Source organism: Furipterus horrens, unplaced genomic scaffold, assembly GCF_987537825.1.
Source record: "Furipterus horrens unplaced genomic scaffold, mFurHor1.1.pri manual_scaffold_11, whole genome shotgun sequence".
Classification (NCBI taxonomy): domain Eukaryota; kingdom Metazoa; phylum Chordata; class Mammalia; order Chiroptera; family Furipteridae; genus Furipterus; species Furipterus horrens.
In genome coordinates this window covers 12055636-12082606 of record NW_028327181.1, presented here as the reverse complement: position 1 = coordinate 12082606, position 26971 = coordinate 12055636, and the positions used below count along the sequence as shown (strand labels likewise).

Genomic DNA, 26971 nt, shown 5'->3' with positions numbered 1-26971 from the left:
CATTCAGCTTGTCAAACTCCAGAGGCCAAAAGGCTGAACCACTCTGCTGGACTGGAGGAACAAAGAGAGGGGACAATCCTAAAACTACTCAGAGGCAGGTCCACAGAGCAGGCCGAGTGACAGGTGCTAGCCTGGCCAGTCCTGCTGCAAGGCAGTATGGTGGCGTAAACAAAAGGAGGCTTGTGGCACTGGCTGGAGACTTCAGCTGTGTGTCCTGAGCCTCAGGGTCCCCAGCTAGGCAAAAAGGACCTGGCACACCCACCAACGCCAGGCCCTTCCCACTGATGAGGAGGAAAGACCTAGCATCCAGGCAACTGCTGGAGTCTGAGGCCAGCACACCAGGCTGGGGACTGTAGGGCCATGTGACTCCACCTCTCAAGGAAGGGCAAGGCCAGGGCACAGGCTGGCACCTGCTGTGTCATGCCGATTGACACCCAGAGGTAGCCTGTTCACGCTGGGGCTGGGTTGGAGGTGGAATATTCTATAGCCTAAACCAGTACCGCAATGCAGGGCTGATGCTGGCGTGTGCACACGACTGTGTGTGCATGTGTGTGGTGGGTTTGCACACATATGCTCGGGTCCAGGAAACAGGCTTCCAGGTGGTTGGGTGGGTACAAGAGGTGTGTGTCTATTTGGGGGTGCTGGTTTGGGGTGTGGGATGCCTCAGGACAAGCACGGTGAAGGATATAAATGTTCACAGGGCAGCTCCGCCTGTGAAGGCGGGGAGCAGCACACGTGGAGCTGTGGGTCTCAGTTTGCTTCAACGGGTGGAGGGGGGAGTCAGGATCTGTATGAAGCCCGCCCCTGGATGGGAAAGAGACCTGCTGGGCACTGCCCAGCACCTTTTCTTTTTCCTGAGTGATGTCGGTACCCATGTGTGTTAATGTACCAGCAGTGCCCTGATTAGATGCTATTTCCTCCAGGAAGTCTTTCCGGATTCCCCACCGCTACTTCATCAGGCAGGCTGGTGATTGAGAATGGGGGGAGAGAGGGAGTTGGCCATGTAACTGTGAGGGACAGGGAGTGAGTGGGAAGACGTGGGGCGACGTGTGCAGCTGTATCTGAGCGGCTGTTTGTGTGTACAGAGGTGTGTCTGTGTATGTGCGTGCACGTGTGCTGGGGCAGGACTGTAGTTAAGAGCTCAGAATCTGGAACCATCCTGCCTGGGCTTACATCCTGCCTTAGCCACTTAGAGCCTGTGGGATTCTTTCTGAGCCTCAGTTTCCCCATCGGTAAAACAGGGATAATAACAGCTTCCCTCGGGGCGGACTGTGCAGATTAAATGAGTCCATGCATGAAGTGCACTAGCACAGTGCCTGGCATTTAGCAACTGTTCAATGAAAAGCAGCTCTCATTAGTATCCTGGGGACAAAGACATCTGTGGGTCACCATGGTAACTGTCATCGTTATGTGTCCATATATGGGCAGTATGTCACTGGAGGAACTGGATGGGATGTCATGTGTCTGTGGGGGTCATTTGTGTCTTTTCCTTAGGCTTTGGGGGCTACAATAAAAAGTTATTTCCCACCCCATCATATAATATATCCACTCCTCAATCAACCAGTTAGAACACAGAGGCAACCGAGGCCCCACCTCCACAACACAAGAATGAACATCTATGAGGCATTAAAACTGAACAGTCCCCTGACACCCTCCAGACACCTGAAAGGAGACCCTAGGTTATAGCAACGAATGGCAGTTAGGTGACACCCCTGTCCTCAGGGAGCTCACAGTCTAGACTAAGGGGAGATGGGGCAGAAGTCAAATGGAAACCCAAGAAAGGTTTCAAAACAAACTGTGATGAGAATAAAGGGAGTCCATCAAGAAGGTACAACAGAGAGGGAGGCAGCAGTGAACAGCCTGTGCAAAGGTCCTGTGCAAAGGTCCTGAGGCAGGAGGCCCATGGGGGAACTGAAAGTGCACAATGTCCAGGGGCAGAGGCCACCAGGGCCCCACAGCTGGAGAGACGGGCCGGGACATGTGAAGCAATCTAAGTGTCCAAGAGCTCGGGACTGGTTAAAACAGACCACAGTCCTGCTCTTTGGTGATTTTATGTACTTGTCCCAAATGAAGTTTACAAACACCGGTGATGGGGGAAACTGTTCATGGCAAGAGGCTGAGGGAAAAAAGGAAGCTGCAAAGCTGAATACATCTGGGGTTTTGCTCTCCCCACTGCCCCCAAAATGTAATCAGCATAATCCATCTGCATGAAAAACAAATGCCCCCCCACAATACACCCCCCCACCCCCGCCAACACTTCTCAGCCCGGTGGGTATGGGCTTCTGTCGGGCATTTATGTTTGATCAAGATTATTTTATTATATTTAACAAAGACTGAGAAACACTCCTTGCCATCTTCTGTCTGGATCCCCACACCCTAATGCATTTTCTGAAGCTGTATTTTTAAGACAGGACTTTTTTTTTTTTTTTTTTTTTTTTTTAATTCAAATCTCAAATAAACAAAAGCCCATTTGGCAGAGGTCCCTGGTAGGGGGTGTTCACCCCACACACCCTCCCAGCACCAAAACTGCAGCTAAGACAACAGCAAGTGTTTTCTCCAGGGGCCGTGGGGAGGGGGCTCTGGAGCCCTTGCTAAGCCTTGGGCACTGGTCCCAAATAGTTTCCTCCCCACCCAGGGACCCTCCCTTTCCTGTGGCTCAGGGTCAGCCCTCCACCCACACTCTTTCTTTGAGCCAGGGCGTCCCCACAGAGCCCTGACCAGCCCTGAATTCCTGGGGCCTGGAAACCCAGAATCTTCCATCTTAAAGACTACGCAGCCCAAACTCCCTGGTTACACCTGTGAGAAGACGGAGCCCGGAGAGAGAGCTCCTGAGTTACACAGGGACATCCAGGAAGTGGGGGCGAGGTCCACACTTGAACCTCCTCGCCAGGACTGTTCATTGGACAAATACGCATCAACTTAGCATCTACGATGTGCCAGGCACTGCAGTAAGCGTTGGGGACATGGCCACAGAGCAAACTGACAGGGTCTCTGCTCTGCAAGGTGGAGCTTTCAGCCAAGGAAAAGACGAAATCGGTTCTGAGTCAGCCAGGTGTGAAGGCAATAAAGCAAGGTGTGCGGTGAGTAAGAGTCACGACTGGGAGGATGGGGCAGACACTATGAGGAGGTGGCATCCAAGCTGAGAATGTTTCAGAATGGAAGTCACTGGAGGACTTTTGCAGGGCTGTGACCCATCTGGAAGCTCTCTTAGGTCACCCAGTGAAGATTCCACCATGCAGGGCAGAAGTGAAGGCCAGGAATCAGTGAGGAGGCCTTTGCTGCCTCCCGGGTGGGAGAGAGGGATGACCTGGGCCAGTTAGGTGACAGTGGGAATGGAGAGGAGAGACAATGTGGCTTCAGACACAGGTGACAGGACTGGCTGAAGGACTAAGCATCAGGGGGAAAGAAGGAGTATGAACCACCCACCCCGCCACCACCACATGAAGCCAGGGGAAATCAGGAACGAAAGGAATCCAAAAAAAGATCAATTCAAAACGCCCACTGTGCAGAAGTGGTGAGCAAGCTGGCTGGCCTATTAATTCAACACTAGTGCAAAGCGCAGAGTCAGAGACCTGGGTTCAAATCCAGATGCCACCACTTACTAGTTGCATGACTCTGGACAAGTCAATGCTCCTCCCCAGCCTCAGTTTTCCTTGCCTGTAAAATGGGTATAATGATGCTGAGGCCAGATGGACAAGGAAGGCCCTAGTGCAGAACCTGGTGCAGGGTGCAAGGTGACAGCCTCAGCAGAGACACCTGAAGTCACTAACCGCTGAGGTGGAGGAAGGAGCCTCGGAACATGCACAGCCTCCAGAAGCTGGAAAAGCCAAAGAAATGGATCCTCCCCACAGAGCCTCCAAAGGGTCCGGCACCTTGGTTTCTGCTCAGTGAAACTGATTTCAGACTCTGAGCCCCAGAACTGTGAGAAACTGCACTGCTGTTGTTGTAAGCCACCAGGTTTGTGGCAGTGTTACGTCAGCCACGGGAAACTAACACAGAGGTCCTCGCCATTCCGAGCTGGAAGGATTGGCTCGATACTTACAGCCAGATGCAGTGCTGGATGAGTGAGAATTTCTGCAGGTGGAGGCCAGACGTGGGCATGTTTTACGAGCTCCCAGGCAGATCGTCCGGGTGCAAAGTACAGGTCTGGGAGCCAGAGGGGCCTGAATGTACAGTCTCTTGCCCGTGGTCTCCCAGCACTCAACCTCTGAGCCACAAACACCTGTCCCTCGTCCCTGCTCCCCAGGACCATCTGTGCTCCAGGGCAGGGGTCCCCCCGACCACCCCTAACTCACTGTCATTAGGTATTGCCCCAGCACCCACTACCTGCCAAGTCCTGCAGATACAGATGTGAATAAGCCATGGTCCCCACCAAACCCGGGAGGAACTGTAGCATGAAACCCTAAAGCACTCGGATTGGGGACGGATTGGGGGCCACGGGAGACCAGTGGCTGCAGGAGGCACATGGGGGAGGCTTCCAGGAGACACCTGAGCCTGGTCTGACAGAGGGCACAGAACCCCAATGCCACAGACACTGTCGGAGCCCCGTCGCCACGCTGCTCACTCCAACAGTTTCTGAAATACCCCAGCTCCCCCACCTGTCGGGGAGGTAAGTTCTGCACTGTTCTGTCCCCAGAGGCCCCCATGGGGCTGAGCCCATGGCCCACAGAGGCGGCCTGGTTATGAACACACCCAGCTATGGCCTCCTTCCCTCCCCTGTCCCACTGTCCCCCTCCCAGAGCTGTCCTTCCTGGGACTCTCTCCCACACAAACTACCTGAACTCAAAACACTGCCCCCGGATCTGCCCGGGAGCCCACACACCAGCAGGTAATGGATTCCACGCAGAAGGCACAGAGTGAGGGGCGTCCCGGGACACAAGAAAAAGGTCCCAACATGATTGCCCGTATCACTTATCGCCACACCCGCATCCTGCGTCAGTCGCCACCTGAGTCACCTCTGTTATCTCGCTCTCCCACTGAGGGAGGAAGGTGCGAATATCATTTTTTTTGTGCAGAAGGGGAAACTGAGGCTCAGAGAGGGGAAGTCATCATAAAAACCCAAAATGGCTTGTGTTGTGGCCCTGGTCGGGTAGCTCAGTTGGTTAGAGCATCATCCCGACGCACCACGGTTGTGGGTTCATCCCTAGTCAGGGCGCACTCAAGACTCCACCAATGAAAGCACCAATAAGTGGAACAACAAATCGCTGTTTCTCTCTCTCTCTCTCAGAATCAATCAATAAAAATAAAATAAAATGACTGTGCTCTCATCTCTGGGACCTCACCACCCACCTCTCTCCGCTGCACTCACTATGCTTCAGCCACACAAACCCTTCTGCTCCTTGAACTTGCTGCTATAGCCACCCCACCCCTCGCCCACCACAGTGACTTTCGACCTCAGGACCTTTGCTCGTGCTATTCCACTGCCTGCAAAGAGGGGCTGCCGCCTCTTCCACTTTCACTTCTCCGCTGCAATGTCATTTCTTCAAAGGGGCTTTCTCTGAACACCCACCAGCAGCGCCCCATCTCACTGCCACATTTAAATTCTCTGCACGACCCTTTTCATGGACTGAAACGATCTACATTACTAGTTTACTTACTTTATCACCTGTCCGGAACAGAGGCTGACAAACTTTGGTCCATGGGCCGCAACTGGCCTACCACCTATTTTTATATGGCCCGTGATCCAAGGATGGCTTTTGCATTTTTTAAATCATTATGGGGGGAATTGGAAGAACAACATCTCATGACACGTGGAAATCAAATTTCAGTGCCCATAAATAAAACTGGATGGGGGCCCAGCCACACCCGCTTGGGTAGCTGTCATCTTCGGCTGCTTGTGCTGCGAAAGGAGGTCAGCAGGTGTGATGTGGTCACAACATCCAAAAAGATTTACTATCTGGCCCTTTATGGCGGATGCTACCCTAGGGCACAGGGCCTTGTCCGTCGCTTCCAGGGGTGAGTCCTGCCAAGGCAGGTGCTCAAACAACAAAGCGGGTAGATGATGAACACAAGGACGTGCACTCTGTGGGCGGCTGGGTACCACCGAGGTTTGTAATGGGTGAATGAATGAATGAATGAATACATAAGCCTCAAAGGGAAGCTGCAAGCATCATCCCTTAGATTCTTCCGGGGTCCTCCACAGAGCAAGGGTCTGCCATCCCCCGGGCGGGTGTCTTTCCAACAGCCCCGGCGTGGCCTTGACATTCCCTCTGTGAGCCCAGAACTCTAAAGAGAGGATGTGATTCATTCCACAGAGCCTTTCACCAGGAGGAAGGAAACCAGCCCTCAGATCCAGAACCAAATTTAACTCCTCTCCTCTACACACCTCCCCACAAACACACATGCACGCATGCGCACACGCGGACACACACAAATACACACATAACATCTCTCTACCTCCCAGGTAGGGAGTCCAGCCCAGCAGCCAGGGTGGGGGAGGCCATCAGCAGTTACTGGTTCAGCTTTCTCAGAAGGAGCACCCGCAACTCTATCAAAACACAGAAAACCCTCAACAGAAAAGCAGTATTTCAGAAAAATTTTTCCCTCTCATCCCTTCCCTTTCTCTCTCCCCCTCCCTCTCCCAGCACAGGGGACAAAGAAACAAGAGACTGAGCAGGAAGTAAGGACCTCGCACCACACTGGGAATTTCCGACCCAGCAAATGAGCCGGTCTCTCAAGAGGATCATAGCGTCCCCGATACCTGGGAGACAACACCTAATTTATGTCTTAATTCCCAGCGTAGGGGAAATTGATATACTCACATTTTGTAACGTTTCGTCTGAATAGAGTCGTATTTTTATTTCCCAAGATGAAAGCTCTCTTCCGTGGGTATAGGCATCCCAAAAGTCAGAGCAACAGCAGCTCAAAGATTCTAGAACAGTCATAATTATTCTGCCATTTCCTCTGGGCCTCAGCCCAAGATTTTTATCACATCCCTCCAAAATGCTCCTGGGTGAAGGGGCCAGTGTTTACTGCTCTTTCTCCTCTGGAGCTCTGTTCGGAACAGGCAGGATCACAGAAGCTCACAAAAAAGGCGATCAATGCCACACACACGAAGGTGCTGAAGCTCCCTTATCCCTGCCCGACAGCTAAGCCCCCCTTGGCTGGGCAAACCACACAGGACAGGCAGAGGTAAAACCAACGTTCCCCGTTCGGCTATCTTTGAAAATGGACCTTAAAGGTCCAAGGACCTCCACCTCCAGGTGCATCAAGTGTTTACAAGACAGAAGCCATTGGCACGGGCCCTGTGTGCTCTTCACCTTAGCTGTGTGTGCCTGGGAAAACTGCTTGACCTCTCTGGGCCTCCAGCTCCTCAGGGGTTAATAGTACTGCCCTACCGTCCTGCCAGAGCTCTGAAGATGAAAACACCCCAGGGAAGTAAGTGTGCTTGGGGTTCAGCCTGAAAGTATGTGCACTGTTAGTCAGTCACTGCCATGCCCCTCCCCCCGTCTAGTTGGAATTACCTTTTCCCAAAGGGGACCCCGATCGCATCATGCCCCTGCTTACATCCCCCAGAGGCACTTGGAATTAAATCCATCCCCTTTCCATGCTCTGTGCCCCAGTCCCGCTTGCGTACTCTGCTCCCAGCACACTAGCCTCTCCTGCACACCCACCAGAAAGCCTTCGCACACACTGTTCCCTCTGCCTGGAACGACCTTCCCCACATCCCCATCCTTTAGGTCTCAGTTTTAATGGCCTTTCCTCAGTGTAGTGGGTAGAATAATGTCCCCCTAAAAGTCATGTCCACCTGGACTCTTGGAATGCGATCGTATTTGGTCTTTGCAGATGTCATTAATTAGGTCTCAGTGAGGTCTTACTGGACTAGGGTGGGCCCTAATCCAATGACTGGTGTCCTTATAAGAAAAGGAGAAGGAGAAGGTGCAGATATACAGATGCAAGCCCAGGAGCACCCACGATTGCCAGAAGCTACCAGAAGCTAGAAGAAAGAAAGGATGGGTTCTCCCGTATAGCCTTCAAGGGAGTGGGGTTCTGCTGCCACCTGGATTTTGGACTTCTAACCTCTAGACAGAATACATTTCCATGCAGCCCACTCCCAAAAGCCCATCATCAGCCCAAGTCTGTCCTCCAGACTGTCTCTAGAGCCTCCTGCTCCTCCTCCCTCACGAAATGTTCACATCCCCTCCAGGAACAAATTTCCAGAGAGAAGGGGTCTCCCCTACCCTCCAGGGCTCCCTGCAGCAACCAGCTCAGAGCCTGGCTCACAGCAAGCACGAATAGGATTTTCCAAATGAATGAACTTGACAGATGCACCCAGGGAAGCCCAGAGAAGTTGAGACTCATCCAAGGCCACATACCAGGAAGAGGCAGGTCCCAGCCTGCAGACCTCATTGGCTTCCACCCTGGTGACCTGGGGAGCCAGAGGCTGCCGCCCACCCTGCAAGCATTTGGTCCCCGCAGGAGAGCCTCCTTCTCCCTCCTGACTCCAGGCTGCCAGGCCCGTACCCTCTGGGCTCTGCACCAAACCAGGAGCCTGACCTTGCAGAGACCTGACTCAGCACAATGAACCCATAAATAAAGCCTCCACTCCTCTGAGGTTCTGGTGCCGCTGTGGGCCAAGGGATGCCCTGGACTTGGGTTATCCCGACACCTGCAGGGCCATTCCAGGCTTGTCGCCCAGGGGGACCCACCCTCCCTCTTGCCCCCAGCCCCACTCCTCCCTCACATGCCCTCATTGCCCAACTCTGCATTTAGGAAGCATTCAGGAGGGTACACAGTCCAAGGGCTGGACGTTAAACACACTGACTCGAGGGAGACAAGTAGCTCTAGGCAGGAGGAAGTCTTCCCTGGGCGCTCGCCTCTCCTTCACACGTCACAAGGCTTGCTAATCACCCGTTTAACAAAGCGGAACGAAGTGGGAGCAAAACAGGAGCAAAGCCCAAATGACAGTATTTTGTTTGTTTGGAACCTGATGACACTGTTTGATTTCCTTGGCTTGTGTTTTTAAAGTAAATTTCTGCTGATGGCCAGAGATGTTTTGTTTTGTTTTGAATTTATAATAATGATACATAGATCTGTATTAAAATATTAGATGAATAATAACATAGGAGATATATAGACCTGGCAAAAGTCAGAAAGATGATGTGTGAATGACAGAGCTTGGGAACTCTGCATTCATTCATTCATTCATTCATTTGCTCACCCACTTACCTACTCTAGCTCAAAGGCAGACATACACCCTCAGGTAGTTCTGTAACCAATTCCTCAGCCTCAGCCAGAATTGAGTAATATGTTGTTCAGAATCATCTGGGGGGATTTATTTTTTAATACTGATCCTCGGGCCCCCACCCCAGACCCAGGGAGTCTGAGCCTCCAGGCAGCGGTCCCAGCACCTGTATTTTCTTAAAGCTCCCGGTGGCTGGGGGCGGTGTGTCGGGGGGGAGGGGTGTCCTTCAGAACAGCCAAGTCCCAGGTACTCAGCTGCTGCTGCTTCCCCAGTGAGTGGGGAGTGGGTCCATGGTGTCCAGAGAACATCCCGGAATAATTAGATCCAGGCCTTAAGTGTTTCCCAAAAAAGACACATGCCAGGGAGTGCCCTGGGCCAGTGAGAAGTGGTCCTTTAGCATTTCCTCAGCATCTAACACAGGCCAGCCCTCTGTGGGGCCCTCTGTGGGGTACACCCTGGGAAAGTTCACAGATGGTTGATGGAGGCAGAAACAGTTCCAGAAAACACATCGTGATGCAATAGGAACCGGGGCCCAACAAATACAGATCCTAAGAATCTCCCATAAAAATTAGCTTTGGCAGGGTAGCTCAGTTGGTTAGAGCATCATCCTGATATGCCAAGGTTGTGGGTTCGATCCCTGGTCAGGGCACATACAAGAATCAGCCAATGAATACATAAATAAGTGGAACCAACAAATCAGTCTCTATCTCCCAAATCAGTAAATAAAATTTTTTTAAAGAATCTCAAGTGTTAGTGGCCACGTGGAGAAACTAGAGCCTTTGTGCACTGCTGGTGGGGATGCAAAATGGTGCAGCTGCTCTGGGAAACTCTGGTGGTTCCCAAAATAATTTAAAATAGCAGTATTATCATCAAGCAACTCTAGGGTATATAAAAGAATTGAAATCAGAGATATCTGTGCACTCACGTTCATAGCAGCATGATTCACAATAGCTGAAACGTGAAAGCAACTCATGTCCATTATCAGACAAAAGGATAAACAAAATGTGCTATCTCCATGCAATGGAATATTATTCAGCCTTAAAGAGCAAGAAAATTCTGACACATGCTGCAGCATGGATAATATTATGCTAAGTGAAATAAGCCGTGCCCTGGCCGATGTGGCTCAGTGGACTGAGCACCAGCCTGTGAACCAAAAGGTCGTTGGTTTATTCCCTGTCAGGGCACACGCCTGGGTTGCGGGCCAGGGCCCCAGTTTCTCTCCCCCTCTTTCTACACCCCTTCGCCTCTCTCTAAAAATAAACAAATAAAATCTTAAAATATATATATTTTAAAAAAAAGGAAACAAGCCAGTCACAGAAAGACAAACATTGTGTGATTCCACTTACACAAGGCACTTAAAGTAGTCAAATGCTTAGAGACAGGGAGCAGAATGACCGCTGCCCGGGGCTGGGGGAGGGGAAATGGGGAGTTCCTGTTTCATGGGGACAGAGCTTTAGTTTTGCAAGACAAAAAAATTCCTGGAAATGGATCATGGCGATGGCAGCCCAACAGTGTGAACATGCTTAACGCCACTTTACACTTCAAAATAGTTAAGATGGTAAATGTACATTTTGTAAATTTCACCACAATTTAAAAATATGTGATTTTTTTTTTTTTTAAATAGAGCTTGGACCCAGCTACCCAGGTTCAAATCCCAATTCCACCACATGCTAGTTAGGTGGCCTTAGGCGAGTTACTTTGCCTCCCTGCACCTCAGCTTCCTCATCTACAAAATGGGTATAAAAATAATAATACCTGCCTCATGGGACCCTTGGGAGGGTGAAATGAGTAAGAAGGATGAAACAGAGTGCCTGGTTCACATATGTGTTCAATGTGTTACCAGCTATGTTATTGGGGTGGTGGTTACTATTACCATCCCCCTCCATACCCTGCTGGGGCTCCAAGGTTTGGGAGGACATCCACTGAGTATGTGGGCCCATGGGGATAGATTTTGGCCTTGTGGTTTGTTTGATACCAGGTGCCACTGATGAGTAAGGAATAAAGACTTCCCACATGGAAGGAAGTGAAAAAGTTAAACCCACTGAGGACAGAGGCTAATTCAGCAATAAATCAGACGTCCCTGCTCAGAGCCAGGGCCAGGAGCCCTCTGCCTCGATGTGCTGGCTGATGCAGGCCAAGACCCTGCCCTCTCTGGGCTTCAGCGGCCCCTGCTCCCCCTCCACACCCCCATGAATCATGGGTGAGAAGCCAGTCCATGGCCCCCACTACCAGCACATCCGGCCCTGAGGCCCCACCAGAACGCCAGGAGTGGGGTGAGGGGAACGAGATGTCCCTGGGTGGCCACACGGTCTAAGGGTCTCAGACACACTAAGGCCTTTCTGCTTCTGACCCACGGGCGGCTCCATGAAGCCAGACCTGGGAAACGCTCCCCAGGAGGAGGAGGAGTGGAACCTGCCTACCATCCACCACTAGCCTCTCCCAGCCACCAGCCCCGTTTAGTAAGTGCCCATAGGGGACAGAACAGAGTCCCTTGCCTTGGACCACACATTTTACCCAGAATCCCAGGACGGAAAGGGCTCCTAAGGGGTCACATTGTCCACCCACCTACCTCCACTGCCCTGTTGGTTTCCCATTTTTTAAAGAAACACTCCCCCCCAATGTTGCAAGGTCACCCCATAAACATGGATGGATGTGCTTGATGCTGATATTGGGAAAATACTTCTATTACATTAATAGTAACAGTTATAGGTGCGAAAAACAAGCCTAGGATGGAGCTAATAAGAACTTCAGCATCTGCTAGTCCTCACTGGTGTTTCTATCATTCCCACAGAACCGGAAGGGAAACTAAGGCTGAGGCCTGAACTTGCCCAGATAAGCAGCAAGTGGTGAATCCAACAATATGAATCCAGCTTTACCAAATACAAAAACCTACCTGCTCAGTTCTAGCCTCTCCCCTGTAATAGGGCTGTGGACTGAGCACCTACTATGTGCCCAGGGCTAACCAGCCCTTTGAAGAGGCCCCACTACCACACCCTTTTTGCAGAGACAGAAACTGGAGTAGGCGGTGACCTGACTTGCCCAGTTGGAACTTGGGTCTGTCTCTTTGTGAGGCCTCGGTCACCCTCACTGGGCTGAGACTTCAGAGGGTCCAGCTGGCCCACTTCTGCCATCCCCACCTCTGACTGGCAGGGTCCCCCTAAGGCTTTGTCAGCCTGGGGAGGGGACGTGGAGGTGGCGTTCCTGCTGCAGAGCCCAGCAGACGCAGGCCCAAGCAGAGGCAGGTGGCCCATGGGCCGAGTGGGGGTGGGCTCCAGCACCAGGAATGAGAGAAAAAAGGACCCAAACCTGTTTCTCCACCCACCAGGGTGCTGGGTGCTGGGTGCTGGAGCACCTTCGTGTCATAACCTGCCCTGTGGGCTGTGTCACCCATGGGAGGGCCTGGCAGGTGGCCAGAGGGTATTTGAGCTCCACCCAGAGCTCCTGCACCCCCAAGCCAGCTCACATCTGCTGGGGGCAGGGGCTGTGGCAAGGACAGGTCCCTCCAACAGGGGGGTGGGGGAGGGGCAGGGGAAGGCGGGGCAGGGTGCATGTCCGGTGGGAAGAAGCATGAATTAGGAAGCGGGATCCGAACACCATGTCCCGGCTCAGGCTCAGCTCCCAGCAGGCTGTGTGACCTTGAACAAAACATTCATCCCCTCCAAGCCTTTTGTTCCCTCCCCGGGAAAGGAAAGCTTCTAAAGGAAAGGCACAAAAATCCAGACAGCCTTGTTCAGGCCGGGATCCAATGCCCGCCCCTGGGGGACCCACGGCCCTGCTCCACAGACAGGGAACTGCCCGACGCGAAGCAATCCTCCCCAGGGGCATACGCTGGCTCAGCGTCCCCAGCTGCAGCAGGGCCAAGAGCCCCGAGTCGCTGGCTCAGGAGAGGGGGAGGGAGGCCGGGCTGCCCGGGGCCCTAGAGACCAGGGATTAGTGAACTTGCTCAGGCCCCAGCCAGCTGCCTCCCCACGTGGGCACCTCCCACAGGGCTGGCCGTGCAGCAAGCCCCCTCTGACTCCCTGGGAGTGGATCCTGCAGTGAAACCATCCCCGCTGCTCAACAAACAAGCCAGAGCTCCCAACCTTGGCTGGTGAGTCAGCAGGGTCAATGCCAAGGGCCAAGGGCCACTGGAGGCCAGACGGAAAGAGCCGGGACTTTGGATCCCAGCTCTCCCTGTCCTGCCTGCATTTCCTGATTCACTGCCCTCTTGACGGCTGTTTCCTCATCTGGAAAGAGGGACCAACGCTGCCTACTTCATGGGGTCGTCGGAGGCTGGAGCAGGTGAAAGGGCAATATCCCACCATTGTTGACCCACAAAGACGGCACCTTCCCACATTTCAACCCAGCAGGGGGGTGGGTGCAGGATCCAGCACGAGGGCGATAAACGCTGGTCAAGCTGAGCGCGACGGCAGAGGCAGCGGGAGCAGACCCGAGAAGGGATTAAGATCTCTCCTCCGCGCCAGCAGAAGAATGTGTTTCTCATTCACAGCACAGAATGCAAAAGATGTCATGGCACACACGCCCAGTGTAACAACCGCACAACAAAGTATCAGAGTTCACCTGGGGGTGGCCCGTTAGTTGACAAGGTAAGGTTCCCAGTACACAGGAGCACAGGGTGTGTGTGTACCACGGTGATATGCTGATAAACAGGCTGTACTGTAAGTGATGTATAGCCACGTGTGTTAGATCCAACATAACTAGCCCACTGGCCATCTTGTAAGATGCTTTTTAGGCTTTAAGAAATGAGTCATATGTGGTCTATCCGTACAATGGAATATTATTCGGCCATGAAAAAGAATGAAGTCCTGGTACACACTATGACATGGATGAACCTTGACAACATGATGTTGCGTGAAAGTAGCCACAACAGACCCCATATTGCATGATTCCATTCATATAAAACTCCCAGAACAATCCAGAGAGACAGAAAGTAAATCAGTGGTTCCCAAGGACTGGCATAATTAGAGGAAATGAGGAATTTCTTTCTGTGGTCATAAAAACATTCTAAAATCGATTATGGTGAAGGTTGTAGAACTCTGTGAATATACTGAAAACCACTGTATTGTACACTTTCCTAAAAATGTAATTTTTTAAACTGAACACATTTTTTACTGCACACTTCTAAATGTGTACCAATTTTTTATTCAAGTGTAATCAACATGTAACATTCTATTAGTTTCTGGTGTACCACATAATGATTGAATGTTTATAAACATTGTGAAGTGATCACCACGATAAGTCTGGTTACCATTAGTCACCATACATACTTCCAAAAAAAAATTGTTTTTCCTATAGTGAGAACTTTTAAGGTTTACTGTCTTAGCAACTTTCAAATATGCAATCAAAAATTATTAACTATCATCACCATGCTGTGCATCTGAAGACATTATAACTAGAAGTTTGTACCCACTTCTCCTACCCCCACTCCCCACTTCTTCCAACCACCTATCTGTTCTGGGTATCTATAAGCTTTTTAAAAAATTCTGCGTGTGAGATCATACAGTATTTGTCTCTCCCTGGATTACTTAATTTAGCATAATACCTTCTAGGTCCATCATGTTGTTGCGAATGGCAACAGCTCCTTCTTTCTTAGGGCTGAATAACACTCCACTGTAGACAATGGACCACAGCTTCGCCCATCGATGGACACTTAGGTTGTTTCTGTATCTTGGGTGTTACAAATAATGATGCAATGAACTTGAGGTTGCATATATCTTTCCAATGTATTGTTTTCATTCTCTTTCGCTAAATACCCGGAAGTGGAATTCCTGGGTCATAGGGTAGGTCTAGTTTTCATTGTAAATTGAACTGTATACTTAAAATGCATAAATTGTATGATATGTAGACTATATCTCAATAAAACTTATTTAAAAAAAGTAAGTCAAGTTCAAGAAAAAGGTTAACTGAGAAACAATCCAGGTGGTACACAAATATGAAAAATCTTCAAGGTGATCCAAGAGTGACTGGAGGCTGGGAAACACCAAGCTGACGTGTTAGATCCTCAAAGCACGGGCTCTGTGGGGTCAGATCCCCCCTCCCCCGTGGCCATGAGCCAGTGTCTTCCGCTCTCGGGACCTCGGTTTCCTCACCCCACAACATCAACCAGGCTGCTCATCCCCAAATTCGGGGAGATATTTGGGATATACCATGTTGCAGTACAACATTCAGTCTGAAGGACCCCAAGGGTACCCCAAGATTCAGCAGCCATCCTTCCAAGCAGCTGAAACAGATGAAAGGGGCCTGGGGGCCCCCGCATGGGATTGGGCATGGCATTGCGTGTCATGGACAAGTAGCGGTTTTCAGGATCAGCCCCAGGAGAAGACCCATGGGGCAGATGCTCCAAATTTGGGGTGTTGGGTTGGCGAGGAGTCTGCTTCTCGGACAAGCAGCTCTGTGTAGCACCAGCAAAAATAAGACAAGTAATCACTGTGGCTGCCTTTTCTTGATCACCTACTGTGTTCGGAGCGTTTCATCACACACTCAAGTGTGAAGTCGTGATTAAACATAAGCACAAGAAACCTGGAATCAGACGGCAAGACCCGAGTATTGATAATAGCAACTGTGATGTATTACAAGGATTCAACAAAACGATGCATCACACACAAGTAGTGAGTGTAGGGTCTGCTCAGTCAGTGTTATTGTTATAAACGAGTGGAGAAGGAGGGGGAGGGAGAGGGGGAGGGAGAGGGGGAGGAAGGAAATGAGGAGGAAGGAGAGGGGGAGAAGGGAGGAGGGGGAGGAGGCAGAGGGGAGAGGGGGAAGGGGCAGCGGAGGGGGAGGGAGGAGGGAGGGGGAGAGGAGAGGGAGGGAGAGGAGGAGGAGGGGGAGGGAGAGGAGGAGGGGGAGGAGGCAGAGGGGAGAGGGGGAGGGGAGGAAGAGGGGAGAGGAGAGGGAGGGAGAGGGGAGAGGAGAGGGAGGGAGAGGGGAGAGGAGAGGGAGGGAGAGGGGAGAGGAGAGGGAGGGAGAGGGGAGAGGAGAGGGAGGGAGAGGAGGAGGGGGAGGAGGGAGAGGGGAGAGGGAGAGGAGGAGGAGGGAGGGGAGAGGAGAGGGAGGGAGAGGAGGAGGGAGAGGGGAGAGGGGGAGGGAGAGGAGGGAGAGGGGAGAGGAGAGGAGGAGGGAGAGGAGGAGGGGGAGGAGGGAGGGGGAGAGGAGAGGGAGGGAGAGGAGGAGGAGGGGGAGGGAGAGGAGGAGGGGGAGGAGGCAGAGGGGAGAGGGGGAGGGGAGGAAGAGGGGAGAGGAGAGGGAGGGAGAGGGGAGAGGAGAGGGAGGGAGAGGGGAGAGGAGAGGGAGGGAGGGAGAGGAGGAGGGGGAGAGGGGAGAGGGGGAGGGGGAGGAGGGAGAGGGGAGAGGAGAGGGAGGGAGAGGGGAGAGGAGAGGGAGGGAGAGGGGAGAGGAGAGGGAGGGAGAGGGGAGGGGAGAGGGAGGGAGAGGGGAGAGGAGAGGGAGGGAGAGGAGAGGGAGGGAGAGGGGAGAGGAGAGGGAGGGAGAGGGGAGAGGAGAGGGAGGGAGAGGAGGAGGGAGAGGGGAGAGGGGGAGGGAGAGGAGGGAGAGGGGAGAGGAGAGGAGGAGGGAGAGGAGGAGGGGGAGGAGAGAGAGGGGAGAGGAGAGGGAGGGAGAGGAGGCACTGATTATGTATCTGGTTGTGCTAGGGGGCTTTATGTGTTCCGGCACAACCACCTTGGAAGATGAAATCTACTGTTATTTGCCCTATTTTACAGACAAGGAAACTGAGGACGGACGAGGGAGCTACTGAAGGATAGCGCCAATTCCCCCCAATAGACGTCACCAGTCCCAGACTCACTCCTGAAAACCAGGCTCCATTAACCCCCTCCTCTCTCTGGCAGCTCCGGGTCCCCAGTGGAGTCCTGGTGACTTCCTAGTTTACAGACCTTCCCAGGGGTGGCCGGCTGACCCCGTCACTCTTTCCAAGTGTCTCTGAGCCTCCTGAAGCCACTGCTGCAGCTGAGGGAGGAGGAAGGGTTCCCAGCGAGCTCCTCCTACAGGGGCCACCTCCAGCGCTCTGGGACCTCCAGTGGCTTTACCTTGGACAACACCCAGGCCTCAGCAGGGACAGGAAACATCCCTGGGCAATGACGATCAGGCCTTGGGAGCCCAGAGTGCTTGGTGTGGGCCCAACCACCTGACCAACCTCTGTTCTGAGCAGCCCCCGCCTCTGAAATAAAAGCGAGCACCCCTGGGCCCTGCCTGGAGAACGTGGTCCAGGGCCCTCCAGCCTAACATCCAACTCCTCCAGTTATAAGTTACAGCGTTCCCAGGAAGGGACTCATGCTCAAAACAAGAAAAATTACACGCACATATAAAACGCCAGTAAGAATGAAGCATCTGTTGTGTGCCGGGCACCTCTCCAAGCACTTCACAGATTTTAACTCATTCTACCCTCACAGCAACATCATTTAACAGAGGCGAAACTGAGGCTCAGAGAGGTTCAGTGACCTGCTCAAGGTCACACAGCTAGGAAGTTATAGAGCCATGATCTGAATCCAAGCCACCCAAGCATAAACCCCAAGAGACAGTGCAGACATCTCTCAGTCCTGTGCATGATGTGACTGACAGGTCTCAAAATCATATTCCAAAATATTAGTACTGGTTAGCTTTAAACATGGGATCATAAGACTTTTATGTTCTCCTTTTTGTTTACCTATATTTCAAAATGCTCAACAATGAAAACGTATTGTCGTAAGGATCAAAAGAGAATAAAAATATTAATTAGGAAAATGAAAGGAAGTGCCATGTGCCAGGTGTGGAAGAGACAGCTGGGTAAAGCAGAAGGGCCCACCAAGTGTACACAATGCACACAGTGGGGGCTTTACCCTATATCACCATGCCATTCACCCCAACATTCAGCCACGTGACCTTGGCCAGGCTGAAACTGGCACCCTATTCCACGGGTGTCAACCCCAAGGCAGAGGAGAAGCCACTCCCACGGCTCCCAGGGTGCGAGGCTTCACACCCAGGCTTCAGGGGCTGGCAGCTGCTGCGGTCCACAGCACAGCCACCTTCCCGGGGTGACTCAGGACTCAGAACAGGAACTGGGTGACACCCAGAGAGCCCCTGAGGACACCCCCACTGACCCCAACTAAAGCCTGGATGAACGGCTCACACTTGCTCTGCTGGGTCAGCCAGCACACTGGGCATTCCAGAAATTCCTCCAAAGTTTCTCGATGCCTCAAACCCACCCGCCTTGTGTCTAATGAACTAAAAGAAATAAAGGCCACACTTGCAAGCATGATCGCTTCCTTTTTGGAGTTCCATCTGACAGTAACCAGGCGCACCTCACCTCCCCAGGAAGAAGGCAATCTGCAGGTTGCTAGAGCTTCCCTGGCTCATCCAAGTCCTGGGCATCTCAAGGAAAGCGGGTCCATTTCCAGGCTGGCAGAAGGTGAGGCCAGGAGAACACGGTCCCCACCCCAGCGCCCCTGCCATCTCTCTGTGAGGGCATGAGCTGTGTCCCAGGCAGCTCCGACACAAAGGGCCAAGCTCAGGCCCTGGTATACAGTAGGTGCTTAATAAATGACAAGAACGAAAATGAGCCACGAGCCCGAGAGAGGAAAGGATACCCTGCATGGGAAGTTCTGAGGGGGAGAGCATTTCTGGGCCAGCTCAGGGGAAGGGAACTGACTATGGGAGTTATTGCCAGGAGTCTAGGTGGGCAGGAGGCAGCCCTGAGTTCAAGTCCAGCCTCTGCCACTTCTTCCCTCAAGCTGAGTGATAGGAGGAGACTTTCTGTCTCTGAGCCTCGGTTTGCTTGTCTGTAAAGGGGGTTAGCAATACCAACCGTCTGAGTGATTCTGAGGTTGATGAGAAGATGCACACACAATACGTCCCTGGCAAAGGATGCAGCACGCAGTAGGCCCTTGGAGAACAGCGGTTTCCTAGGCCCTGCCTTTTAAAGGGCTGATTTTTATTCTTCCCAGAAGGGGTAGATAGTAGGAATAAGAGGCTCTGGGATCCACTCACCCAGTTCTTCCTGCCCTGGGAAAAGGGCCCAGAGAAGGGGAGGGGCTTGCCCGAGGACACACAGAAAAGAAGATGGTCCTGGCATTCATGGGTCGGGACTTGCAGCCCAGAACCATCTTAATATTCTCTACGCCCCCTCCCAGTACAGCACGTGTCCAGCACAGTCCCTGGCATGCAGGTGTCAGGTCTAGAATCAGAGAAAAGAGGTTTCCAGCACTAGGGCCTAGAAGGAAAGGGAGACGCAACTTGGCCAGCTTCCTAGGCCAAAGGGCCCTGGGAGTTCCCCAACCAAGTCACTCCCCAGCCCAGCCCAGGGCACTGGGCAGGGCTGGGCAGGCACAGTGCCCACCGAGGCCCAGGCTTCACGTCCGGGCAGGCGGGGCTGCATGAGTTCACAGAGTGGCCTTGGTGTGCCCAATGTGCCCGCTGGCCTCCCCTCCAGCTGGGAGGCCCTGCACAACCCAAGTTTCCTCCCCCTCCCCCACCCGGCAGGGCCTCATCACACCACGCCAGGGGTAAACAGGACAGTCCCTAGGAAGGGCTTTCGTCACTGAGGAAGCAAAACAAAAAAGAAAAGAAATATCAACAGTCAGCTGAGAGCCTCAGCCCTGACCCAGGGCCTTTGAACATACAGCTGTGCCTGCAACGGGCGAGGTGCACGCCCGAGGGCTTGAGGGCTCCCCGCCCGACAGTAGCTGGCAAGTTGGGCAATCAGCGCCTTTCACCTTTCGGGGCCTTGGTTCCCTCGTTTGGAAAGAGGAAACAACACCAGCACCTGTCTTTACAGGATGAAAGAAGGATTTGATCAAGGATTTGAGCAAATGAACTAACTCATGTATCAGAGGAACTAGAATATAAGAAGCAACCTGTCAATGCAAATTATTATATTTGTAAATTACTGCCGCTATTTCTGCTGGTACTGCAAACAAGAAAGATTTATGTTGTGATTTATAAAGCAATTCCTTGGCATAACTTACACACTTTTTTAAAAAACACTAAGCTGATCTGTTTATGGGGATGGACTCGGAACTTTACATGCTGTTAACTCACCTAATCCTACAATGATACCATGGGGAAAAATCTTAGCATCTTTCTGCTGGTGAGGGCTGAAGCTCAGAGAGGCCAAGTCTCTTGCCCAAATCACACAGCAATGTACCACAAGGGAGAGATTCGGGGCACAGGGGCAGCAGGAGGGCTGCATGGATCTATGTTCCCCCTTCTTGGTTGCAGCCCCAGGCACGCAACGCCCTCCCTGAGCCTCAGTTTGCTCATCTGCAAAATGGGGACATGAGAATCAAGGAAAACAATGATGAGCACAGTACCCAGGACAGAATGAATACTCTCTACTTGTTTTTTATTCTACCATGAGGATCAAAGGAAATGCTCAGAGAGGTGAAGTGGCATGCCAGGGTCACACAGGAATGCCACGCCTGTACTACTCCAAGTTCTCAACCTCCCGACCTGCTTCCTTCAGAAACCCACCCCAGACATCCAGCAGAATCCATTTCCCCATAACCGGCATAGGATGTACCGCATAATCGATACAGGATAATCTGTTGTTGAATGGATGAATGAAGGCATGAGGACTTCTAATCCCGCACCTAGGTCAGATGGCCTCCGGCAAATGCTCATAACTGTGGGCCCCCTGAAGGTTGCTGGGTGCTTCCACCCCAGAGCAGCGTGGATGCTCCTTAAACGTAAAGCTCCCAGGGCTTTTTCTGGATGGCCTGGAGCTGCTTCAGGTTCAAGGGTGCTGAGTGATGGTTGAGGCCCTTGGTCCCTCCCTGGCTAGAAAGGCTTGCTCTGGGAAGACAATTAGGTAGACTGACCCATTAACAAGACGGCCCTCCAGCCACAGCAGAGGGGAAAAGCACCTGCTCTAAAAGCAACTGCCTTCTGTCCTGTCCGGGTGGCTCATTTGGTTGGAGCATCATCCCATACACCAAAAGGTTGCGGAATCGATCCCCAGTCTGGGCACATATGGGAGGCAAATGATCGATGTTTCTCTCCCTCCCTCCTAGTCTTGGTGGGAGTGCGAAAGGGACCACCACTCTCAGGGGAAACTGGGCAGGCTAGATCAACATTCAAAACAAGCTTTATTCCAACCTGGGATAAAGTCCCCATTCTGAAATCTGTCCTCCAATCGACCACAATGAGTGTGCAAAGATGCAAACAGAAAAGTTTATTGCAGTTCTGCATGTCATAGCAAAAAACCCCAAAAAACCAAGAACTTCAAAGTCAGCCAACAGGAGATCTGTTCAATAGCTAATAGCATGCTTTGGAGTATTGTTCAACTTTTTAAAAGAGTAGGGTAAATCGACATATTCTGAAACAGAATAGTGTTCAGATCTATTTTTAACTTATAGGTGAAACTTACAATTTATGATTGTTATTAAAAGACTGTGTCTACAGATGTTGATTCATTTGTTTATCTCATTAACTATCCCATGACTATTTACCGAGGAAAACATCAGTGAAGACAGATAGGGTGTCTGCCTTTCCGAGTGTAAAGTCCTGAGGGGACCAAGGCAATGATAATTCCACTAAGACCATCGCAAGTAACGAGGATAATAACAACCATCCACACATACTGAGCACTGACCACATACCAGGCCTGTCTCCTTTACTCCTCACAGCAACCCTCAGAGGTAGGATTCCTTATTATCCCCATTTACTGACAAGGAGACTGTGGCTCAGAGAGGGTAAGCCACCAGCATGAAGTCACATAGGTGGTAAGTGGTGGAACCAAGATTTGATTCCTTCTGTCTGTCTCCAGAACAGACACAAAAATAATTCAGATAATTAGCAGAGTGTGGTAAGGGCTGGGTGGGAAACTCACTCTTCACTTAATATCATTTTGCCATCTTTGAAGTATTTGGTATGTTATGTGTTATTTTCACAGTGTGTATGTACATCTGACTCAGTGATGTAAACATCCTAAGTTCATGCTTTGGGACATATTACATGTTATTTTTATAATACTACATAGATAGATAGATATTCTGTGTGTGTATCACATATGACTCAGCCATGTAAACACCCAAAGATCATACTTTGGGGATTTTTTTTTTTTTTTTTTTTTAAACATCAGTTAGTTGCCTCTCTGTGTCACACCTCCAGCCTGGGACCTGGCCCACAACCCAGGCATGTGCCCTGACTGGGAATCAAACCAGCAACCTTTTGGTTAGCAGGCCAGTGCTCAATCCACTGAGTCGCACCAGCCAGAGTATATTTCATATTCTTAATGGAGTCAAGGCCACAGAACATTTCAAAGGTCATTTCACTGAGCAATTAAAAAACACAGTCGTGATTACTTCCCAGAGGTCAAGTGTAACCCTCTGCAAACTTGTCTCACTTTGGCTTCCCGTCCTTTCCTCCCACTCAATTAACCAGAGTCCTGAGGAGTGGATTCCTGAGGGCAGGGGCTCTTTTGACTTCCCCAGGTAAGATGCTCAATCAAACATTCATCGCACCGAAGGAAAAGAGCATTTGTGCGCGTGTGTCCCTCAGTGCCAAATCCTTTTAAAGGACAGTAGTTTGAGGTGCGAGAGTGAGAAGGAGGACCACTCGAAGCTTTAGTGTCATCAGCTGCAAAATCAAGGGTCCCAAAAGTAGGCATCACCTGGGTTTGTCATGAAGAAATTTTCAAAGGACAAACTATAATAAGTAAATAAAAATTGTCAAAGCGCTTCGGCCAGAGCCAGGCACATACAAAGGATTCAGCAAAAAGCGGCTGTTCCATTACATTGCATGCTTTACCCACTTTCTCTCCAGTCCTCTCATTTGACAGGAGAAACTGAGGTTCCAAGAGGGAAGTGACTCATCTGGGGTCCCGCTCCTGTAACCTGGACAGGTGAGTGAGGGAAGGAATGTGACCTCCTGGACAAGGATCCTCCTGCCCTGCTCTCTGCCCCGAGCCTGCTCAAGCCCTCTTGTCTGGGTATCTAGGGAGGGGCAGGGACCTGTAAAGAGAACTCTGGGCGCACCAATTAACATGTAATTCCCCAAATGAGCTCTGCCTCTGCCTGTGATGCTCTGTCTGGAATGTTCCTTCTCCCTTCCTTGCCACCTCCTTCTTCTCCTCAGCTCAAGGGTCACTTGCGGACACACACACACACACACACACACACACAGAAGACACAATATAATAATCATCATACCCATCACTTAGTGAACACAGACCGATTCAGACACTGTGCCTGGTATTTACATGTGCTGATTCACTGAACTCACATAAGCCTTTGAGGGAGGGGAGTATTCTGTCATGAGCCCATTTCACAGATGAGAAAACCAAGTCTCAAACCTAGTACCATGCCCAAGACCAGAGCCAGGAAGGGGCAGGGGCAGGGTTTGGCCCAAAATCTCCCTGGCTGGCTCCCTCCTTTCCAGCCCTGCTTTCTCCTGGAAGCCTCCCTGGGTTTACTAACCCTGTTGCTGTGGGACTCAACCTCACCGCCCATTGTGGCGTCTCTCCTCAACCTCACTGACTCCAAGTATCGCAAGTTGCAAATTGAAAGAGTTCAAACCCCTTCTCTGCCACTGCTGGCTGGCAAGACCTCCCACACCGCGGAGTCCCCAGTCTGTGAACGGAAATGAGCCCCACCCCCGCACATAGGAAGCGGAGTCCCTGAGGATCTGGAGGTCTGTAACCCTCTGGGGGGCAGGCTGAAAATGAGTGTTTGGAAAGGTTTGCTGAAGGGAATAAACTATTGGCACTTACAACGATAATTAAGCCACCTACCCTGGAGGGCTTCCTTCTCCAGATAAAAGGCTGGGCCTCCAAGGGCTCTTCAGCTGAGTGGCTCTCTAAACATAACGCTGGCTGGCGCAGATCTCTATCCAGGTCCAGTCCACCATCACCACTCACCTGCACTTTTCTAGCAGTCTCCTCACTGGCCTCTCAGCTTCCTTTCAAGCCCTATCCCATCCTGCCTCCCACAAGAGCAGGGCAAGTGTTCCCCCAAACACAAATCTGACCTCATCCCCCTCCTGCCGAAAAACTTCTGCAACACCCACCCACTGCCCTGGAACTAAGTCCGAGCCCCTGAGAATGGCAGACCTGGCCCCTGCAGCATCTCCTGCCAACACCCCAGACTCCCTCCTGCGTTCAGGCCGGTCTGTTTCTCTTCCTGCCCATAACACCACCTCTTCCCGATGCAAGCTCTCCAAGAAACTAACCCCCCACCCCCGACCTCTTCCCTCCCCATGCCAGAAGGCATCAGCTCCTCCTCCCATTACAACTCTCCCCACCTAGACAGTTGCCTCTTCACAAGGCATGACCCTCCCACTTAAAGATGTGATTGCTAGCATCTTGAAGTCCTTGTTGAATAAATGAATGAATGCATGACTGAACAAACGAATGAATGAATGAACATTTAAACTATTCTTCAGGGGCTCCTTTTCTCCGTTGGTCAGAGTCGTAGTCAGGTGATGCTGAAAGAGTGGAAATGCTCAGACAGTGGGTTGCTCCAATCTCTGGCCAAGGTTAGCCCTGGATACAAGCCAGCCTCCTCCAGGACGTCCAAGGGGAACGAGACCCCTCCAGCCTCAGAATCTGGGGTAAGGGCTGCACCCCCTACATCAAGAGCTGGCACAGCTGCCTCACCGGACTGTAGCTAATTGCTCCATAGCTAGAACCTCCACTGCCCTGGGCCATACCATTCCTATAGTGACTGCCACATAGTAGGTGCCACACACACACACACACACTCACACACAGGGGGTGACTAAATAAATCAGCTCACGTGCCCAGCTAAAACATGTGCCCACACTGTACTGAAACCGGGCACTTCTCTCAGGTCATTGCACCCTTGTCAAGCATTCAAATCCTTTAAAAAGGATTCCCCCTAAAGCCACTAAAACAGGGGCTAGTGTTTGCACAGCTCCCTTGGAACTGTCCCGGGTCTGAGATGCCAGTGTCAGGGGTGAATGCATGTTTGTCCAGGAGCCTCCATGGATTAGCAAAGGGAAAGCTGGGCCAAGGGAGAAGCCTTGTCCAAACGCCCTGGCTACTGATTAGACAAACCCAGAGCTTCTCTCTGCGAGGAGGGTGGAGGAGGGAGTTGCAGAGGAACAATTAACCCCTTTGGAAGAAAGACAAAGTTAAACATCTCTCTAATCCTGCAGTTTAAAAAGGCCATGGGTTCCTGGAGTCTCCCCTCAGATGCTGCAGAGGAACCACAGGGGCTGTGATGTGGGGAAAGAGGGGCCGCAAATGAGGGCCCACTAGTGTTTGCAAAGCCCCTACCTCTTCCATACCCCTCGCACCCACTAATCCTGCCAGCCAAATAAGAGGGTGGCTTGTGATCCTCACCCTCACCCCATTCTGCCCAGAGGGGAGACCTGGGCTCAGAGAGGTGAACTGTTTTGCCCAAGGTCACACAGCAGCAGCAAAGAAAAAGCTTTTTCTTTGTGCAACAGGTATAGCTCTTTCCTTCCCAAAAGGTAATGGCTGCTCTCGGCTAGAGAAAGTTCAGTGCTGCGGCAAGAAGCCCTGGCCACCTAGGCGGCTCGCAGAGGTCACACGCTCTCCTATGGCACTCAGAGCAGGGTTTCAGGGCACGGTGCCCCAGCTCCGAGGTGAGTATGTGCCGGGAGAGTGAGGAAAGGTCAGGTTTGGGTGGGGGGCAATGCGCCGCTTCCCTTCCCAAGCACCCTGCCTGTAGCCCCAGGCGGCGCCACCAGCAGGGTGGAGACAAACCAAGCCTGCCTGGGAGCTGGGGAGACTGAGCCCTAAACCCATCAAGGTGCCTCAGCCCTGGGAAGGTGTGTGGAGCGGAACGCAGGCCAGGCGGGGAGGGCGCGTCCACAGCCCCGGTGCCCCGCGGGCCCAGCGCATAGTTCTCTCCACCTCCCCCGCTGCTCGCAGAATCCCTTCGCCCGGGGCTCCGCTTTGCTCGGCACCCCGAGCACCAGGGTCCACCTCCTGGGCCTCCAACCCGCAACGACATCCAGATCCTAGCAGCTCCACCAGGCTGGGTACGCCGCCGGATCTCCAGCGATCCCCCCAGCTCCCGACCAGCAAATTTCCTCTTGGACCAATATCGGGAGAAGAGAGATACTCGCTCCTGGTCTCCAATCACCGTCCACCGTCACCCCCAGGCAGGGAGAGAGTGGGACCCCAGGCCGCCGGCACAGGATCCACTCCTGGGATCTCCAGCCGGGTGGCGCGGGATCTTCCCGCGGGATCCACTCCCAAGTCTCGGGAGACAGATTTCCCAGCTCCAAAATCGGAATTCCCCCCCTCCCCGCAGACCCGGAGCTTGGGGAGATCCCCGCCTCTTCCCCGGCCAACTTTGCCAACTTTTCTCACGGGGCCTCAGCCTAGTAAAAACTTGGCGGCCATCGCCGGCCACCTCCTCCCCAGCCCCTTCGAGAGCCCGGGACAGGGGGTATGTAGCCGGCCCCCACCCCCTGTGGACGCCGCGCAACCTACCCTGGAGCCGCCGTCTACGCCGTCCGCCGCGCCGCCACCTGCCCGCAGCCCGCCGCACCTGCCCTCGCTGCCCGCGGCCCCGCGCAGCCTAGCCTGCTGGGGGCGGGGCCTCAGGCAGGGAAGCGCCCCCAGTCGCCATGGGAACCGCAGCTAGCAGCGCCTGCGCAGAAGGCCCCGGGGTGGAGCGCGACTGGTAAGATCCGCGTTAGCCCGCGGGCTCCGGGGCCAAGGGGAGGTTCGGCGCGGCTACAGGCCACGGATCCTCTCTAGACACTCTTCCCGGAAGCACACCCCATCCGGCCCCAGACTCCCGAGCGTACCGTGCTCAACTTGGATTATTGTTCATGGTCCCCGCCCGCGTTCCCCAGGTGATC

The 26971-nt window shown here is 52.5% G+C and overlaps 1 protein-coding gene across 1 annotated transcript in view; it reads right to left on the bottom strand.

Annotated features, from left to right (window-relative positions):
• Positions 1 to 26654, bottom strand: part of KIAA1671 (KIAA1671 ortholog) — a 172642-nt gene extending 145988 nt beyond the window's left edge. Inside the window, exon 1 of the mRNA XM_090290567.1 lies at positions 26598 to 26654. The gene's annotated coding sequence lies outside the window, so the exon portion shown is untranslated. The remainder of the gene's footprint in view (positions 1 to 26597) is intronic.
• Between the last annotated feature and the right edge of the window lie 317 nt (positions 26655 to 26971).